The 15929-nt window shown below is 37.8% G+C and overlaps 1 long non-coding RNA gene across 1 annotated transcript; it reads right to left on the bottom strand.

The window, feature by feature from the left end:
- Window positions 1-10296: 10296 nt before the first annotated feature.
- Window positions 10297-10752, bottom strand: LOC117831826. The gene is made up of 2 exons (XR_004635085.1): window positions 10635-10752; window positions 10297-10547 (listed from the first exon to the last, which is right to left on the bottom strand). It is a non-coding gene; the product is annotated as an uncharacterized LOC117831826 (long non-coding RNA).
- Between the last annotated feature and the right edge of the window lie 5177 nt (window positions 10753-15929).

Below are 15929 nucleotides of genomic sequence, written 5' to 3'. Positions count from 1 at the left end.
CAGACCATTCATCGTAACAACACAGCCCCGGTTCCTCTGAGAGAGCCAGTAACTGTTTATTAGAAGCACCACTGAGCATAACTGCAGGTAGTCCAGTAAGATGAAGGCTCTGATCTCAAAGCTGCGCATTTAGTGGGGACAGTGCAGGCGAGCCTTGATCCTAAATGAAACCCTAACAAACAAATATAAAAGGGGCCTTGATTATTTTGTTTTTTACTTTTCTCTGATAGTATTTCAAAGTGTGATTTTAACCTGTTGGATATACTGACAATTGTGCTTTCTGCTGGCATTTTTCCAAATGTGTTTCTTGCGACACCAGTGCACAATTGCTATTCATGCAATTGTCTTCAACCATTCATTATAAAGATGGACAACGCTACTCCTAATTGAAGCCAAAATACCCCAAGTCAGGCACTGACATCTTTTGAAGGCAACGTTTTTCTGCAGTCTGCACCTAGACTGATGTCACCTACTGGTTTTTGAATAAATATTTTGAAGCCCAACAGTGCCATTTTGGAAATACTAAATCGTCCCACCTTTAGCCTCCTGCAAACAGCTACAAATGTGCCGACCTGTCAGACAGCCCTCCCCACAGAACACTTAGTTATACAGCTGTATGTGTAACCCCTATTTTTTATATGATCTTAACAGATGCATATATTTTTTTAAAAAGCCCAAATAGTATGCACAAATCAAGAAACCACGCTGTAAACATGATCATTTCTGCTGTAAAAGTTAGGCATCTTCTCAAGGGGTCTAATAGGGTTCTTTGGCTTATATAACATGCCTAAAGTGGACACTCGGAGAACTACATTTGTTTCCCCTCATGCTTTAGCTTAATTTTCAACACCAGAGATTACCACTTGATTTCCCTCAGGCTTACACAGTCTACAACGCAGCAGATTCTTGAGTTGCTTTGAAGCAGTTGTTCACGGTTTTGTAAAGTTCAGTGAATACTTTGGTTGTGTCAGTTATGTTTTATCTCATAATTCCTTTTCTTATTATCTTATTTGGTGCAAACAGAGGTGCAGGAGCCACATTTGTTATCAGAACTTTCAATATTATCATTAAACCTCATTTCCATGGCATCAAATAACTTAAAACTAAAACTGTCAGAGTAGAAAAAGATGCTTGGACATAATAAGAGATTACTGAGATGTCTGAAACTTTGTTTTAGAAAAATTCCTTTCATGCATAGTTTATTTTTTAGTTTGAATATAGAGGAGGCAGGCTTTATGACTTGCTGTCAGTGAGTGGGTGGAGCTCAAATGTATTTTAATGCCTTTTGCAGAGCTGTCACGTTGTCTGAAATGTATGCATTGTTTCTTGCGACCAATCATTTGGTTTTACAGTGTGTCATGACTGTTTCCTAATGAGGATTTTAGCTTATCTCGGGGGATACTGCTACTGCAAATATTTGTAAATGCAAATGTCCCAGAGCCAAAATGAATGGATTAATTAATCCAAATCAGATACTATTATGCACATAAAGGCCATCTTAATTGACTGCAAAGGCATGGTGAGTTACTCTTTGTTCTCTCATAGCCTCACCTTTCCTTCCACTGACTGTGAAGATGCCTGGTATCTCAGCATTACTGCCACCACCGGGGTCCATCTGTGCCTCTCTGCCTCAGATGTGCCTGCCAAGCCCCAAATCATTAAATTGCACTGTAATTTTCTCACTGCATATTTATCCAGTTGCTGCTCAAAGACAGAATGTGACTTCAGAGCTCCTGTGGGGAGGATGTCTGTGTCTACATCACTTAACCTAAAATGTACTTTTGGCTGCAAGAAAGCGGCTGTGTTTGAGAACCTCTGTGTGCAGCAGCAGGTAGGTGTGTGAGAGATGATTCCACACTGACAGAGGCTTCACAGGATCACACAAACCCAGTAGAGCTTATTTTAACAGATAGGGACCAATTTCTTGATAATCTTGGAAAAGCCTTCAGGTTACAATGTGAGCTCTATGGCCACAGATTGAACGAATCTCCTTGATAGATCTGAAGGCTTTTCAAAGCCTTCTTTCAGAGGAAAAGATCACTCCCCAAAAAAACTGAAAGTGTTATTGTAAATCTTTTATTCCTGAAATCAATACTTCTATTTCTAGACTTCACAAGGGGATATTGCTGTTCTTATCATGAGATACTCCTGATGATAGCAGCGGTGTCTAGGTAGTGTTTGTTGTGTCATAACTATTTATTCTGCAAGCTTATCCATGGATGCAACTCCAGGACTGGCTGGCAAACAGTAAAGTTTAGGCAGAGAGTGGCATTCTGGTGGAAGAGGTGTTGTTGTGAGGGTGTTTATCACACACTCTTCATGTGTTACAAAGATCACATGAACATCCCATCATATCTGACATCACTAATTTGCTCACCAACACAAGAATGATTTCTCTGTATGAACTTCTCATTGACACACGCACATTGTAATTTTCTCAAAAATACCTTTCACAAAATCTCTGAGATATTGAGTGCGAAAAAGCTGCATTTGTTTAGCAACATTTTCCATTTGTACAAATTTGAGGGAAAGGGAACGATTTCAGCAGGCACATACTTCAACAAGGTGTAATTTGTTTACGCTTTTGCCACTACAGATTTGTAGCCCTCTGAAGATTGATCCAAGTAACTATCCTGAAGCCAAAACCACCATCTGCATTTCCCCTACCAATTCCTGTCTCCTATTTGCTTCATGATTTTAACAATATAGCCTGGAACACCAAGTGTTCGTGGTTGCTCAAGCAGTCAGCTCCTCCAAATGACTCCACAGTTTGTTTCACTTTGTGCTCACTTTGTTTTTCAGAACACCAGGGATGAGGTTTCATGAAACACAAAAAAACTGCAGTAAATGAAGACAGGATTTATAAGATGGTACAATAAGAAAGATTCTGTCATGAGTTGCTTTTGTTAATTTTGTTTATTGTTCTTCCTGGGTTATTTGTTGTCTTTTTCATTGTGTGCCATGTCTTGTGTTCTTGTATTCCTTGTCTGAGTAAAGTCTTCAGTGTTTCCTGTATATTTTGTAGTTCTCACTCCCTGTATGTCCTGTTGATTTTATCACCTGTCCTTACTGTATGGCTGTTTTTGAAACCGCCTACTATACTAGCAGTACGTACTGGTTTTGACACAATTCAGTATGTAGTATGTGAAAATTCCCAATCACCCTTGCGTACTGTTTCCCTTAATGCATAGCGCCATCTCTCCCCCTTTTATTTTTTCTTCTTTTGTCTTTTTTCATCACCGGTGTTTCTTTAACAGTACTTCACTGTATATGTAACAGATCGTTAAACATTTGCATTGTAGCATTGGTAACAACTGTGGTCCACACTCCAGCACTGTAGGAGCCTCCTACTAGGAGGCGGTATTGCACCTAAAAACTGAGTGCCAACCACCATAAACGGAAAGAAGAAAAAGAACGTTAGTGTATTGCATTGTGGGAAACAGTACGCAAGGGTGATTGGACCAATGCATACAGGGAATTTTACCGAATTAGTATGACATCTGGGTACTTTTGGCATACTGCAGATTTACTCATTTAAATAATACACACTACATACTACATTCCACAAAATAACTACATACTGCTAGTATAGGTGGTTTCAAAAACAGCCTCTGTGTGTTTACCTTCTGGGTCAGTTCGTTGAGTCTTTTCACCTGAGTCTTTCAAGTTCCTCTTCGGTCTGTCCTTCCTCGTATTCTCGATTGTTTCTTCTGTCTTTTGTGGGATTGTCTGTGGACTGTTGATTATGATTTAAGTAAGTTTATATATGTTTTTTTTATTTATCTCTTGGCTTTTTTGTCAGCATTTTTGGTCCTCTTCTTTTTTTTTCAGTCTAGTACGTGACAGATTCTACAAAGCAACATAGGGTGATCCTACATTAAGTTTGTATTTTTGGATGTTCAAACAAAATCTCTAAGAAGACTTATACGGATACTGTCTTGCCTGGAACTGGCCTCAATCGACCACTGCATGCTGGTATAGCCTCCAGCCCTTTCCCAAGCCTTTGAGCAAATGAGCAAGCAATGATGACTGGATAACGCTATCAAGATATTTTTACTGACTTCTCCTCTCAATCCGCACTAAGATTGTAACTTTGTCATAACTTTAGTGCGGATGATCATTCAATTTTCTACAGACATTCATGGCACCCTCATGATATAATCCAATGTGTCTGTTCCCTGTCTTTTCCTGAAGTGTTATCATGGGGTTACATTTTTACTAGGTTTAAAACAATGTGATTTAGTACCTGCAAAACCAATAAAATTCCCATAAACCTCAGGTGTCTTTTGTTGGTACTCCTGATTAACAAATGTTTACTTGCTCGCACACTTAAGTAAGATGGACGGTAAACATTAAACTGATAAAAATCTGCATTTCAGTGCTGTCACAGTTATTATCATGCTGATGTTAGCATTTGGCTCAAAGCACCATTGTGCCTCAGTGCTTCCAACACGGCTGTGGACTCTTTATCTCATTTATCATCCACATGAGGAATAAAAGAGCAACAGGTCAGATCTGCAGTATTCAACAGAAGGTAATGAGCAGTGTTTCGTTTTAATGGGTTGCCTTTACACATCCTCTATTCTTTCCTGGCATTTGAGTTTATAGCCAGCCAGGTAATTGCAAGGCTGTCACATAAAGCCAACATTGTCATGAGCCCAGCTGGTATGGTCCTGCCTTGTAGGTTTTATAATGGAAAAAAATGGCATTGTATTCAAATTGTCTGTATGAGCAGAAAGGTCAAATCCCAGAGGACTGAATCTAAAAGGAATTGATTTGTTCATATCATGACTGAGAGAGTCACAGTGGAACTAAATGTGAAGCATGAGCACAAAAACGATGTCCATTCCATTTGGGTAATCAGTGTTAAACTGAATGCTGGGGAAAGTCTTCGTTGTGACTTCTCAAAATCTTAAGACCCCAAATTAACTCTCATTATGAAGAGGTGGCCTACGTGTGCATGATACACATTGACTGTTGAATTATTTTGGAGAATGTGTCATGGCTTCTATCCCTCACTGACATTTAAAATCACATCACAACACATCAGTGTTTCACTTCTTTAGGCTACCAAGAGCAAACAAATCTACAGTGCATCCGGAAAGTACTCATGCCCCTTCACCTTTTTTTTTTACATTTTATGTTACAGCCTTATTCCCAAATGGATAAAATTATATTTTTCCCTCAAAACTCCACACACAATACTGACAAAGTGAAAAATGTTTTGCCTTTCTAAATCATGTCCAATCAAATGAATTTTCCATAAGTAAACTCAGGCCAAGTTGTCAAAACATTTCAAGGATGATCAGTGGACTCAGGATGCACCTGAGCTCAGTTTTGAGTTTCAAAGCAAAGGATGTGAATGCTTACGTACATGCGATAATTTAGTGTTTCATTTTAATTAATTTGCAAACATTTCTACAATTTTTTTTCACTTTGTCATTATGGGGTATTGTGTGTAGAATTTCAAGGGGAAAATGATTATAATCCATTTTAGAATAAGGCTAAAGAAGGGGTATGAATACATTCCAGATGCACTGTACACCAAGGTCAGTATTTGCTGTGTCACTGTCATATCACATGGGGACATTGAGGAAAACACAGATTACTTTTATTATACTCTATGCCTGGATATCTGACATGGCAAGAGTGTGAAGCATCTGTTGCAGTTTCATGTCATACATGTCTTTAACCTTGGAGGAAAACAACTCCAGGCTAAAAACGTGTATAATTAGATCACTTAACCTTTATATTTTCCCTTAAGCAATACTTGTGTTCTGCATTCAAGAGAACACACAAGAACTTGCTATGAATACAACTACACTCAACATATATTATTATCATGGCAACCACCACTTAAGTATTTCACAAGTTCCCCACCTTCTCCAAGATACTGCACAGAAAAACTTTCATAAAAGCTCCGCAACGAGATGCTGCACAGACACAGTAGACCATTATATGAAGACGCTCCTGGCCAAATATTGCATAGCTGTAGCATGCAAACAATACTGCACCAATGCACTGTACTGAATTACTGTGTTGGTTCACTACGCTAAAAATACTGCGCTAATGCATCAGACTTTAAAAAATACATAGATGGACTACATTGAAAATACCCATACACTACACTGAAATTTGGCATCAGTACATTTCCCTGAAAATGCTTTACAAATGCACCACACTAAAAACACTGCACATATATACTAGACTAGAAATGTTGTTCCAATGTATTAAACAACAAAACATGTACACAGAATAATACTGCACTGATGGGCTACACTCAAAATATTGCACCAACCACTTTTAATGCTGTCTCTTTAACCAAGACCAAGAACTCTGCACCAAAGCACAACATTAAGTAATGTAAACATGGTTACACTGAAAACAAGATATCATGTTGATTTCCAAATATTATGATGTTTCGTGTAGGTCACTCCAGATGAAATACAGCACAGACCTCCTGCATGAAACTAATGCCTATGTCGCCCCACCCGACCTCAAACAGACACATGCACAAGCATGAGCACTTGCACACACACGCTTACACAAACACTAATGATCACTGGGTTTGTTCATTTATCAGCTGTATCTGCTGTTAAGTGCACAATTACAACACTGCAAGAGTCAATAATTCATGTTTGTGCTGTAATGAGCTGAATAAAAAGGCATAAATTAAACTTTTGTTTATGAAAGAGAATATTTGCAAGAAATTATGTCAACAAGCACTTGTATCTCCCAGATAACACACTCAGCGCCACTTCCCCTCCTCCTCCTCCTCCTACCCACACACCTAATCACAAAGTCATAATCAGGAAAGGTGACGAGCAAACAGTTATACATGAGGAAAGTTTTGTATTGCGAAAGGTGACTTCCTGCTTCAATTTAGCCCTTTTTAAATCCCCATATTAGAGTACCAGCTGAAACAATTTCCAATTATGCTCCCTGTGAAGAAGTACAAAAATTGCGCAGATAGGAGAAAATGATTTTCATGAGCTGGAGGGTAACAAAATATCTTCTGCTACTGCTATATAATTACGATGAGCTGTCCTGGAGGAGAAAAGAGTCTGATGAAATTATCAGTGATTCTGAATCTGTCTCTGAGCTGCAGTGAATCATTTTAGATGTGCTGCTTTAAGTCTAATGATGACACACCGGGGCAGTAAGTCAGGATGTCATACCTTGGCATTTAGCTGCTGAAACAAGAAAACAACCTTCAATGTTTTACAAAAAGCAATTGTATTCCAATATTCGGGGAAGGATTTCCATTCTGACAAACATTGTTTGTCACTTTAGAACTTATGCCTCGGGTCACATTTAGCGCTTATGGCTGTCAGACATGATGAATTCATCAGGTTGATAACATTTTTCTCTCGCATTGCTCAAGCCGCCCTTTGCCAATACTATGTCACCACCCTGTTGATCACTTTGACTCCACTTCAGGGAATAAAATGCAACCTAGATTCATTAGGTTTGGGAGTAAAGATAAGATCCACACTCAGGCAAGGAAAGGGAAATATCTTTCAGTTCTAGTACCCAAACAGGTGAACAAGCACAGTGGTGAGCTGTCTTTCTCTCTATTTGAGCCGTCATGAGAGCTGTCCGTTTTGCACGAGACAGATTATTTCTAAAAATGACTCAAACTTAAGTTTGAAATACATTAAACAAACACAGACATCAACTTTGAACAGAACATTTTTTAAACGAAGCAAATTCTTTCTTTTCTTATTAAATGTTTGTGCCAGATATTATTGCAGTGCATCCCGCAGTTACTGAGTTTATTCACCCAAAGCATAAATATCAACCTCATGGTGGCATAAGATAAGGGATCACCGAACTTATTAAACTCCTCCCTTAGGAGCTCATGGATGTATTTGGCAATCCATCTATTACTTGCTGAGTTATTTGACCCCATAGTGGCACTAAAGGAGTCAGCCAATCATAAAAATAATTACTATTCATCATCTGGAGGAACATAAAAGTCTGCAGAAAGTCATTGAATGGAAATACGGTAGACTGAGCAGTATTAGAGTATTCTGCTGGCATGTCTAAAAAAAGTTCATGGATTTTGTTGATTCGAGGAGTCAGCATGGAAATTCAGCAGTAATGATCAATGTGATTGATCTTCTGTCCACTAATGTTATGGCGATGTTTCAAGAGACGTCAAGCGGGAATATGATTTGACAGTTAACCATTCATTTACACATTCAAACATTCATGCAATCTGTCTTACAGATGTATTATCCATGAAGTCAGCACACATTCTTTTTCCTGCTTGGACATCCACACTGAATGATCACTTGGCAGTTGGTAAAACAAAAGGCTAATTACTCCAACACTGGCAGGAGAGGCCTGATGGGAAAGAGGTGGTTTCAAAGCAGAGCGGCACATCCATAAAGCAACTCCTGAGCATCCATACAGCTGCTCCCCAGGTGGCAGTCATTCTCAGAAGCAAGTTCCAGTGTTCACAAATTCAAATCAATAAGAAGAGAAAGCCGAGACAAGCTGGAGCAAGCAGACAGAACACCAATTATCATAAGAGCCTTTCGATTTATATGCTCTTCTTGTTTTCCTCGTGGATATAAGAGCAAACATTACAGCCTTGTTATTGAACATGGACAAAAAGCTGGCTGAAAAAGAACTTTCTTTCTATTATCCTTTTCTGTTTGTACTGTAGACTGCATTCAGATTGTTTAATTGGCAAACGACTCACTTATTGTGCTGTTCTTGTCTTTAGTTACTGATTGAAAATAATAATTAAAATTTTTTGGAGATGAGATAGAGCTTTTTGATCCTCCACTGTGAGAAATTCACTTGTAAAAGGAGCTAAAGATAAAGTTGAGGACAAATTAAATTAATGGTTGATAAAAAATGAAAAAAGGGTGACAAAATGTAGATTAATTAATTTATAAAATAATAATATCACCAATGAATACCTACAATTAAACTGTGAGGGAAATCTGATTATCACTGCATGTAAGCCGTTAGAGGAAAGTTTGTCTGTCTGTCTCCACAAGACGAGAACAGACACAGCACTCCTGAGAAAGTTTTATGGCAGAGAGGTGCTAGGTGTAATACATAAAGAGTTCCCCGTCCAATAAGCAAATATTGCAAGAGACATTACCAAGTAAATTCGACTGGAACTATGACTCAGCAAGTTAAGAATTTGGGTATATGAGTGGGTGTGTGAATGGATGGATGGATAGATTTAAGTATGGCTGAATTATAGATTGATAGATAGATCTATAGACAGACAGTGGAAGATAGATTGATTGATAGATAGATAGATAGATAGATAGATAGATAGATAGATAGATAGATAGATAGATAGATAGATAGATAGATAGATAGATAGATAGATAGATAGATAGATAGATAGATAGATAGATAGATAGAAACTGTTAATAAATTGGGTGTTATGCAGTTAGCTCGTTTTGTGTCTGATTGTATAGATAAGCTGTCTGCATCTTCACACTCTTCAGCCCACACAGATGATTCACTGAGGGTCAATCATCTGTTAATTGTGAGGTTGATTCATGACAGATATATATTTTACAATATATAACAAAAGCTTCCTCCCTGGAGCGAGCGAGCTAGAGCAGCTTATTTAATTATAAAAAAGAATGGATTGTATGTAAAGCGCTAGAACACCACCCCAAATGTGGATAAGTGTGCATTAACAAGGTTGAGCCACAGACAGCCACCACCTGACTGATTTATCGCCTGATTTTAGTACAAATATTAATGTCAAAGTGATATTAAGAGACTATATTTAACATTATATTATAGTTAGGTCATCTAGAGATGGAACAGTTTTTCATGATCAATGAAAGTTTGAGTGTGACATGACAAATGAAGCCAAACCAACTTTCAGCAGATGGTAATATTTTCCCCCATACTGCAGGTAGATGTTTGTGCATTGAAGATTCATTTGCATAGAAAATTAATGCATAATGGCTCATTTTAGTAAACCTTAACAGGACGCAAAGTTGCTGTTTGTTCTGCAGCGCATTTTGAGGTGCATTTAACCTCTTTTTGTCTCAACTGCACAGAAGCTCTTCATTCATTTGTGAATCAGCCCCTTAGTGTGTAGTATTTTAACATAGTGTAAATGAAATATAGCTGTAGATCCTGGACACTAGTACAAAGTAGGAAATTAATAGAAGACTTTCTTTCATTCCCACTTTTTGTGGAGAGAATAAAGTCAAAAGGGATGAAAAAATTAAATGTCAAGTCTGATCGCTCTTTAACAGTTTGGATGGTTTTTAAACAGATATGACGACAGTGAGGCGATACACATTTAAACACACTGACCACATAGCTTTATTCTATCTGGCAGCTTGTGCTGCCCTGTTGCTCCATGACTTACTTGGGTAATAGAGCACAGACACACACTCTGTCTAACACGGGAGGCAGCTGGCTTGACAGGGAGAGAAGGAGGTGAGAAATTTCTGTTCATCGCCTACTGGTCTGATGTTCTTGTAAAAGAATCCAAGGAAGTTTGAGCTCCTGAATGTCATGGGTGTCATAGAGTAACCATGGTGATGACCCTGCAAGGCAGTACAATGTTTGAAAGGATTTGACAACACGTTTGATTAAAGCACATATCTGCAGTGAGACACTGTGTTGAGACTTACAGTGTAGGCGGAGGAATGCAATGGTGCATCCTGGTGGCCCAGTTGGTTAAGGCACGAAGGAGAGTCCTTTTCATAACATTGCCCGATCTTTTTCTGTGGTCTGTTCAGCTACCAATGGAAAGCCCGAACCCTAATAAAATAGAGAATAATGTTTCACAAATGGTTTTTTAACATTGGATTGCTAGTGCAGTATAAATATGCACTCTGGTATTGAGGAGTTTGTAAAATATGTTGAACAGTTGTCTCTTGCACAACAAAACTGAAAACAAGCTTGTAGCTCACTGATGAAATCACTGGGTACAACAGTCTTGTTTTCAATTTGATATATTAGTCTAAAAATCACAAGCAGCTGTGTCAGTCTGCCAGAGAGAACACAGAAGTGGTGTACCATTTTCTCTGGTCTCTGCAGAGTTGCAGACTAATGGGTATAAAGCCTGAACAACAAAAAACATCAATTTACTTCAGACAGTGAAACTTTGAAACGTTTAAATCCAAAGAAAAACAAAATAACTCAACATTCAAATGAGGACACAGTCAAAACCCTCAGCAAGTGTCCTACATTGATCTCTATTAGCGTGAGGTCCAAAAACACACCTGCAATTATCCCTTTCTGTCACAGATGCAAGCACAAAGATGGCAGATACGTTCTTTGCTATTGCCACTTCATGTCTTTTGTGCAGTTTGCGATCAATTAAAAAAAAATCCACAAGGCAGAATCGGTTCCATTATCAAGCTGAGCACCTCCAAATGAAGAATGGGATTCACTCTTTGAAAATATTGATTTTTTTCCCCTGCTTTCTGATGAGATGGCTCACTTGCTGTCAAGCTGTCAGGGTGATTGTTGAGACACACAGTGTGAGAACTGCTGCAGAGGACTTATTGGTCACTAAGGGAGAGTGACAGATGGGTCACAGAGACTGGTCATGAAACCTGGATGAAGCTGCAACACTGGTATCTCTGTTTGAGGCACAGTGGAGACAGAAAATGTCTTCTGCACACACTGGAGGGAATTTCTGGCTGCTGTTAGCAAAGAGGGCACTTAATAATACTAGCTAACTTAATAATAATAACTTTGTGTTCATTATAGATAGACATGATGACAGATTGAGAAGTTACATTTTAAACTAGTAGACCAAAACAGATGGCTTAATTGCTCCAGATTAATTTAAAGATTAGGATAGCAGGGACATGAGGAGAGAAATTAAAATGTAAATCCAATTGATTGAAAGAGGTGAAGGAGTAATTCCGGAAAAAAAAAGAAAACAGTAAAACTTTAGGGCTAAAGTGTGTCTTATCACACTCATAACCACAACCAAATTTGCACAACAAATGTCAGTGTCATTGTTTTTCCAGTTTGAGCAATCACAGTAAATACATTGCAGAGGACTTTATTTATAGCAATAAGTCATTACTCATAGTTTTTATTCTTGCTTACACATACATGGCTTTATGTAAGCAAGCTGTTCTTTCTCACCCATCGGTGCATAATTGATTGAATGATTGATACATTTATTTCAAACATGTTAATAAAATTAAAGTAGATAAACAACTCAATGGGAAATGCTATATTAAACATTAAAAAGATAACCTAAACAACACAAAGCTAAGAGTACGCATTAATAAATGCTAAATTTGAGTCTGGTGATATACATGACCCATCCCTCATGGAGTTATGGAGACACATTAACTGATAGTCAACCAAAATATTACAGGATCTTACCAAGTCAGATAGACAACCCTCAGATATTGTCACTGTCGGGCAGAAACCTCGTATCTCCATCTCCTTTTATGCATGTTAATAGGTTTTCTCAATTTTAACAGATTCAAATTATTTTCAAAAGCTTGTGGTTTAATCTCATGCAGTGATTAGTTACATGCATTTCTCTTTTTTATTAAAACATCCTTGAAAGTAGTGGTTTTGGAGATACATGTTTTTTTGCCTGACAGCAAAAATATGTGTATGCATCAAGCGGCAACCTCCAGTCTCAAAATATGAAGCCCATGCGGAAGTGTTATAAACAGTTTATTGAGCGTCCGCTTGAGGCTGGCTGCAAAAAACACAGGAAACCACATACACACCCACTCAAAAAAGACAATCTTTACAGCAATAATAAATATGTCTACACCCTGGTACAAAAAATGGCTTAGGTCTTAATAACTCATTTCTCTACCGGCACACTGTATGGGGGGTGAATTATTTTTATAACGCAACAGTTCAGAAGATATTAAGATTACAAGTTTTGCCCATTTAAGGACATGACTGACTTGACTGACAGGCGGTTCATACACATATCTTCACATATATGTGCATAAATACATTACTAAACACACACACAAAAATCCCAGGTGCATTAAGAAAGGACATAGAGGACTAAACACATACATACATACATAACATACATACACATGTATACACGCACACACATTAATTACATAAACATGTACCCACATGCACAAACAAATAAATAAAATAAAAGATAAACATAAATAAATACAAGTACGTAATAAAGATAATAATGCATAAAACAGAAAGAAAATTGAATAAATGAATAAGAAGAAAACAGTTCTTGTATTATGTCAGTAGTTTGAGTTGTGGAGTGTTGAAGGAGATATATCTCAATCTAATATTGAGCATCTGACATTAACGTGGGTATCTCAAAGGGCCATCGATTCACCCCCAGTCACATTTACATAAACCATCACAACCTTCTAAGACCCAAATTCAAACAAACAAACTACAAACAAACAATCAAATAAATAAATAAATATGTAGGTGAACTGAAATTTGGTACAACATTTGCAGAGTAAGACAATCTTCATATGAGTCAAATCCAAGTCAGGAGCACTAACTCTTTTACTCAGAATAAAGACCCACAAAAGATCGTTGTGCGTGTTCTAGTGGTTTCCCAGCCAATCAGGGCGACGTAGTGGGGCCTCCACTCGACCAATCAGGACAGAGGTTTGGGGAGTAGCTCTGATTGGTCCGTGATAACGGAAACAAGGGGAATAATAACATTGCTTGATACAAAGGCATTAGAAAACAGAGAGGATTCACCATAATCTCAAATTATTTCACTTACATATGAGTACTGATTGGTATTTTGACCTTTTCTTCAAACCCAGCAGAAAAAAAGTACAGTTTTTTACACAATTCCTACCAACAGCAGCTTTAAATCATGATGTAGGGGACAATGAGAAATAAAACAAAGTACATTTTCCATTTGACAAAAAGGAGTGAGACAAAGGTTAAAGTCCCACCTATAACCTCCTTGTAATAACACAAAAATGAACAACACAAACATTCACCTATTGGACACGAGCCTGTGTTTAATGGCCATCCTTTCATCCCACTCTGACGCAGTTACATGAAGCTCAGGCTTGCCAAATGCTACAGACGAATTAGTGCTAATTCAGTGGTGGAAAAAAAAGCTAATCTGATTTGTTCTGTATACAAAGACATGAAAATATGAAATACAACACAGACATAGAAACTGTATAATATAGCTGCTTTAATTTGTGTTTATTTATCATATGTCATATTATCAATATCACACATTGTTGATTTTTCTCATATTGTGCAAGTCTAATTCCCAACACGCAGGACATGTTTTAGTTTATTCTGAGTGCAGGTTACAGGATATAACATTTTTTATGTCTGTGCATATAGTTAATCCCCTAAGTGAGAAGTGCTAATAAAACGTCATGTCTTTGTTCTGTGTGGACTAAACACAGTTATCACAGCAGTAAAACTGCACATTTACAACTCAGTAATGTCCAAAGGCTCATACAGTCTCATAGCTATGTTGCGATAATCAAGGTGACTCAAACACTTGAATGGTGCCATTCATGTTATATCTTTCAATAAGTAAAGACAAGCAGATATCACAGGATATTACCAGGAAATTGCAGACTCATATCAAAGCTGCCTCTGATTTCTTTGCACGTGTTTTTTTAATCTCTTAGCTAATCAAAAACACAAAATGGACTCATGGCACTATCTTTGCAATTCTAAAGGGCTAACAGGTACTTGTATTGACGTATGCACCTAGCTGTCCAATGAATTTGTACTAATAGTTCCTAAGAAAGAAATGCACTCTGACAAGCAAGATCTAGATTTGCTTAAGTGTAGCAGTCAGTGTCAGGCTGTGCTGCAATATACGAGTGAAACACAGCGTGCAAAGGTACAACATCTGCAGTACAGACACATATATTCACACTGTGTCTGTGCATGTGAGCTCATGCATGTGTATTCATGTATAAAATATTTCAATCTTAATCTCTCTTGTCAGTTATTTTTAATGCAAGGCTTTAATGTTACAGGTCCTTATGTGCAAATGGAATGTGAGACCTGTTAGCATCAATCTGACGTTAATCATCCGCTTAAAGTAGCACTGGTTAAATCATAACACCATCAGCAGGAGATGTGCGCTGAATGTTCTTTAGGGTTGTGACACAAACTTGTCACATTAATGAATGGTGGTGCTTGTGTATTCAAACATTTACATATGAATAAAGACAATTGAGGGAGGGGAAAGTGTTTGAGTTAAAATGTATGAAACTCTCACCATTTCTATACTTTGACACCTGAAATACTCTCTTCAGTATAAACTCATCTATTAGTTCCCCAAAAGCTTGTTAAAGAGGCAAGTTTAGTGAATTTTTAGGATTATTAAAGTTAGAAGTTCTCCCTTACTTCTTGATTTATTACTCCCTGTCACGATGCCACTTGGCTTCTATCGGGTCATTTATTTCCTTCCTGCCATCCAACTCTTTTCCTGTTGCACTTCATCAAATTATGAAAGCTTAGCATTCTTCTGACTAAGCTACACATGAGTTAATCATTAATCACTATCCTTATCAGGCCAAATGGCTGCACCTGTAGCCTGCTGCCTGCCTGCTGCGTCAGGCTCCTGAAACATTTGCAGTTGGCTGCTCGGTTAGGTTTAGTTCCAACACTCAATTTTTATGGCCTCTGGTTCAGCATAATATAGAGTGGGCAAGGAGGGGAATTGGTACTGTTAGGCTTTTGCACAGCAGTATAAATTAGTACAAAGATGTGATGTTTTACATTTTATACTAAAATAACTGTTGTATTCATTTTTTTAAGCAACTTATCAACTAAGTTGCATTGTTCAAACTATTGATAACAGTAAGTTTATCCACACAAGTTTACATTCAGATGTGGATTTAAATACACTTCAGTTTGCCAGGTATATGAAACTTTTACACCAGACTTTATGACACCAAAAATATACGTATAGGGAGAGAGATGTCAGATTTTGTTGCCAGCCTGTT

This window comes from Notolabrus celidotus, chromosome 20 (assembly GCF_009762535.1).
Source record: "Notolabrus celidotus isolate fNotCel1 chromosome 20, fNotCel1.pri, whole genome shotgun sequence".
In the NCBI taxonomy this organism is placed as follows: Eukaryota; Metazoa; Chordata; class Actinopteri; order Labriformes; family Labridae; genus Notolabrus; species Notolabrus celidotus.
Note: the sequence above shows the minus strand (reverse complement) of the source record. Positions and strands in the feature narration are given on the sequence as shown.